This window comes from Bombina bombina, chromosome 7, assembly GCF_027579735.1.
Source record: "Bombina bombina isolate aBomBom1 chromosome 7, aBomBom1.pri, whole genome shotgun sequence".
NCBI lineage: Eukaryota > Metazoa > Chordata > Amphibia > Anura > Bombinatoridae > Bombina > Bombina bombina.
The window spans coordinates 557,014,987-557,019,986 of NC_069505.1; the positions used below are offsets into that span (position 1 = coordinate 557,014,987).

Below are 5,000 nucleotides of genomic sequence, written 5' to 3' on the forward strand. Positions count from 1 at the left end.
GCCCCCCCCCCGACCCTCCCCCCGCATCTTCCGTCATTACCAACAATATTTTTGCGTACCCCCAACCGGCCTGCCAAGTACCCCCAGGGGTACACGTACCCCAGGTTGGGAACCGCTGATCTAGAGGAAAATATTACATCTGTAAGCAACATACTCGATGGGTGTGGTAAATTTCATGCTTGGGTGTATGAATATATAGATTAAATTTACTGAGACTCCTGGTAGTGAACACTCTGAAAGGGTAATTTATTTTGTCTGGTTATCATAAAGTCTGAATAGAATCAGTAGATATAACCCCTTGAGATATATTTCTGTGGGGGGGGGGAAGAAAAAAGAAAAAAAAAGAGGAAAGGAAGGAAGGAGGGGAAAAAAAAAAAAAGAAGAAGGAAATATGCAGTACATCCTATTCCTTGTATGGATATAAGAAGCATTTTAGAGGGACAAATGATATGTTGATATAAGTTAAACTAGTCTGGGCCTAAAAACCTAAATATAATTTAACCTTATACTATCTTTGTATTGAAAATTTAAACCTAAGTTTGACGCCAACAAAGCAGCTGGTTATATCAAATTAGGTTAAAACTCTGTCTAATACGATATGAGAGGTATATTGAAACTGCTGAAGCAGTTGGCTACTTTTAGGCTATAAGGTACAATCATATAAAAACTTAAAGCCAATGAAAACCTGAAGGCATAACAAAAAAGGTAATTCAGGCCTAGCAGGGGGTGATGCTCTTTTAAGATATATACTGCTGCTAAAGTGACACTGTATACAGAATAGAAGGTAGTTGTCTTCCATAAGTATTGCACTATTTTCATTGAACACAAAGTTTTTCTTTTATATTATTTATTTTTATTAAGCTCACAACAGGTGTATTGCCTGTTTAATCAGAGTCATTACACATAGATTAAGAATATTTAGACACAGTAGGGGAGATAGAGAGTAGAAGAATTCACATGTTGCAATTTAGGTTCACACATGGATAAATATATATCACAACACAAGAATAAATCTCCAGCTATGGCTGCTAGAAGCAGGGAGAAAAAAAATAAAGGAAGCACCGAAACTGTGTCAGAAGCTATAAATGAGAGCATCAGTCAGTTAGACACACAGGCCTTAATTAAGATGATGTCAGATATCTTTTTGCCTCAGTTTGATTTAATTAAATCTGAGATTTCAGGTTTGACAAATGAAGTTAGACAGTTCTCAAAAAGATTAACTGAAGCCGAACAACGTATATCAGATGTGGAGGACAGAGTTGAGAAGTCAGGAGTTAAATATTGCTAACATGAAGAGGAACTATGATAGGATACAACAAAAAGTAGATGATCTAGAAAATCGTGCACGCAGAAACAATATTAAGGTAATAGGGCTACCAGAAAACACACAATATAAGGATCTGAATCTATTCATGTCTGAAATTTTACCAAAACTTCTGGATATGCCCCTTACGGACATACCTCTTACTGTGGAAAGAACGCATAGAATAGGAAATAGAAGGGAAGATAGTAACACTGATAGACCCAGACCGGTAATCACCAGATACCTGAATTTCCAGGACAAGGTAAAACTGTTGCAGTACTTTAGGAAAAAGAGGGATATAACCATAGAAGGTAAAAGGATCCTTATCTTTCAGGATTTTTCAGCAGAGTTATCCAATAAAAGGAGACTAATGTCTCCTATTTGTACACAACTGATTAACAAAGGATATAGTGCCACACTAATATACCCAGCTAGAATACGAATTCAGGGAACTGAAGGGACAAGATTCTTAGAAAATCCAAGAGAGGCTGAAGTTTTCATGAGAGATGAGGTAATATATTAAAGGTTGAATATAATAAAAAAGGAATTGTTGTATCTAATGAATAGGTCAGATAAGGAATGTAGAGTTCTTTGGGGAAAGGGGGGGTTAGGGAGGGAGAGGGGGTGTTTCCCTTTTTTTTTTTTTTTTTTTTTTCTTCTCCTGCTCTTTGCGCAATTCGCACTTGGCTGGAAGGTCTAAGGTTGAAGAATTTAAATGAATAATCAGTTTAGATGTGTTTCCTGGAATGTGGGCGGTATCACCTCTCCGATAAAGAGGAAGGCAATTCTGACACAACTTAAGAAATTGAAGGCTGATATAGCCCTCATCCAGGAGACACACCTGAAAGGAGAAGAACTGATTAAACTGAAAGCTGGTTGGGTGGGAGAAATAATTGGAACCCCTTGTTCTAAAAGAAAAAGAGGAGTTGCAATTCTTTTGAATAAGAAACTCCATTATACTATTTTGTCCTCTGAGTTAGACTTAGAAGAAAGATATATGATTTTAAAATTGGAAATTGGGAGAAGAATATTTACTATATGTAATGTGTATGGCCCCAATGATTATAATCCATCATTTTGGATGGAACTTCAATCTCAGTTATTAGAAAAGGCAGATGGAGTTCTTATATTAGGCGGGGATTTCAATATGGTATTTCAAATTCCTCTAGACAGAGTTAGAAAAGGAGAGGCCGGGAGGAAAAAAAGAAAAGATAAGCTGGAGGCTAAATTACTTGGCAAATTTATAACTAACCTCAAAATAAAAGATGTCTGGAGAGAGAGAAATCCGACGGATAGGGAATATACGTGTGCCTCTAAGGCTCATATGACGTTCTCAAGGATAGATATGTTTATGACTTCAGAGAGATTAATGGGCTTGGAGCTAGAAGCAGAAATAAAAGACATAATAATATCAGATCATGCCCCAATAACTCTTAAAATTATTTTGAATAATAATAATTCTCCCATTAGACGATTTAGGTTTCCTAACTATTTGATCAAAGATATAGAATTTAAAAATATGTTGAAGACAAAATGGCAAGATTTCTACACAAATAATGTAGAATACTTGGAGAAGCCAGAGATATTCTGGGAAGCATCAAAAACAGTAATTCGAGGTGAAGTTATTGCTTTTTTGTGCAAAAAAAAGAAAAAACAAAAAATCAGAGAAAAAGAAATGTTAAAGAGATTGTCTTCAGCATATAATAAATACCTAGATGAACCAAATAGCAGGAATTGGCAACAGTATGTGGAGGCAAAGGAGGCTAGGGATATCTGGCTTATTAATAAAACTACTCATGAAGAACTTAGGTTGTCTGCAAAGTTCTATAGACACGGAAATAAATCAGGGAAATTCCTAGCCAACTTGGTTAAGAAAGCAAAAGGACATAGTCATATTGGGTGTATAAACATAAATGGGAAGATGGAACATAAAACAGAAGATATTTTAAACCTATTTAAAGACTATTATCAAAAGGTTTATAGTTCAGGAGAATTGAACCCTGAAAAAAAGCGGGATTTCTGGGCAAAGATCTTAAAACCTAAGCTTGAGGAAATAGAAAGAAACAAACTTATTAAACCAATCTCAGAAGAAGAGGTCAGTAATTCTATTAAGAACTTAAAAAATAATAAGGCCCCGGGCCCAGACTTATTACCCAACGAATATTATTAAATACTCATAGAGGAGGTAGTTCCAAATTTAACCTTACTATTTAATCAATACCTTAAAGAAGGGAAAGAAATGTCATCTCATTTCACGGCATCCTGGACTACGTTAATTTTAAAACCAAATAAAGATTCTACACTGATGGAGTCATATAGGCCCATATCCCTGTTAAACTCGGATTATAAAATTTTAACAGGTATTATTGCAAATAGATTCCAGGCAGTATTAAAATCTATAATCCACATTGATCAGACAGGCTTTATGGTAGGAAGGAATTCTGCTTCTAATTTACGTAAACTGTTTTCAGTGTTAGATTTTACAAAAAATGAAAAACACTTACAAAAAAAGAAAAATAAACACAAAAAAGGGGATAGATCTAGTTTAGCTATACTCTCCCTAGATGCACAGAAAGCTTTTGACTCCGTGGAATGGGACCATCTATTCACTTCAATGTCAGAATTTGGGTTTCCAGAAACTATAATTCAGCTAGTTAAAAACATTTATAAAAAACCAAGCACTGCAATTTTGGCCAGATATCTGAAAATCTCCTGCTAGAGAGAGGTACCAGACAGGGATGCCCTCTCTCACCGCTTTTATTCAACGTAGTGATAGAGCCCTTAGCCATAATGCTAAGAGAAAAGATACAGGGCATAATGGTGGGTAAATATGAGAGTAAAGTCTCTTTATATGCAGATGATTTATTGCTATATGTTCGTAATCTTAAGGATAATATCCCGCTAGTATTGGAAATAATAGAAGATTTCAGTGCGTTCTCAGGCTATAAGATCAACATAGGTAAATCTGAACTGATGATACTGAGGGAGGATAAAGATTGGAGTCCAGGGAATCATTTCAAGGTAGTCCAAGAGGGTATAAGATATTTAGGCATACTAATCTCAACTCAAGAAGAACTACTATATAGTTTAAATTATACACCCCTGTTCAGGAAAATAAAAGAAGATTTAAAAGCTTGGTCCAAATTACCACTATCAGTTACTGGTAGGGTTAATATATTCAAAATGATAATGTTTCCAAAAATTCTATATTTTATTCAAAATTTGCCTATTCTGATCCCAAAGAAAGATATTAGAGAGCTTATGGGGGCTGTAAGGCAATTTATATGGAACAACAAGAAACCTAGAATATCTGTGAATAAATTACACCTACAAAGAGATACAGGGGGATTAGCCCTCCCAAACTTGGAACATTATAACTGGGTAATGCTAAGTAGAATAGTAGTAGAATGGATAACCGGGGTTTCGTACTTTACGGTCTCAGAAATCGAAAAGAATTTATGCACGCCACATAACTTAACGAACCTTATACACTGCCCATGGCGAAGTCTGCCGACAAATATCAAAAATATAAAAACTATTGCTAATCCTATAATAGCATGGCAAAAGTTGTGTGTTAATCTAGGAATAGAATATAAGATGTCCAAATACCTTCTAATACAAAATAATCTATCTTTTCCCATGGGCTTTAACTCTCCTTTATTTCAAAGCTGGGGGGCTAAGGGGTTGGAATATATAT

The 5,000-nt window shown here is 35.4% G+C and overlaps 1 protein-coding gene across 1 annotated transcript in view; it reads right to left on the reverse strand.

Annotated features, from left to right (window-relative positions):
• LOC128667036 (H-2 class I histocompatibility antigen, Q9 alpha chain) overlaps positions 1–5,000 on the reverse strand; it is a 215,021-nt gene that overhangs the window by 55,209 nt on the left and 154,812 nt on the right. The window lies entirely within an intron of this gene.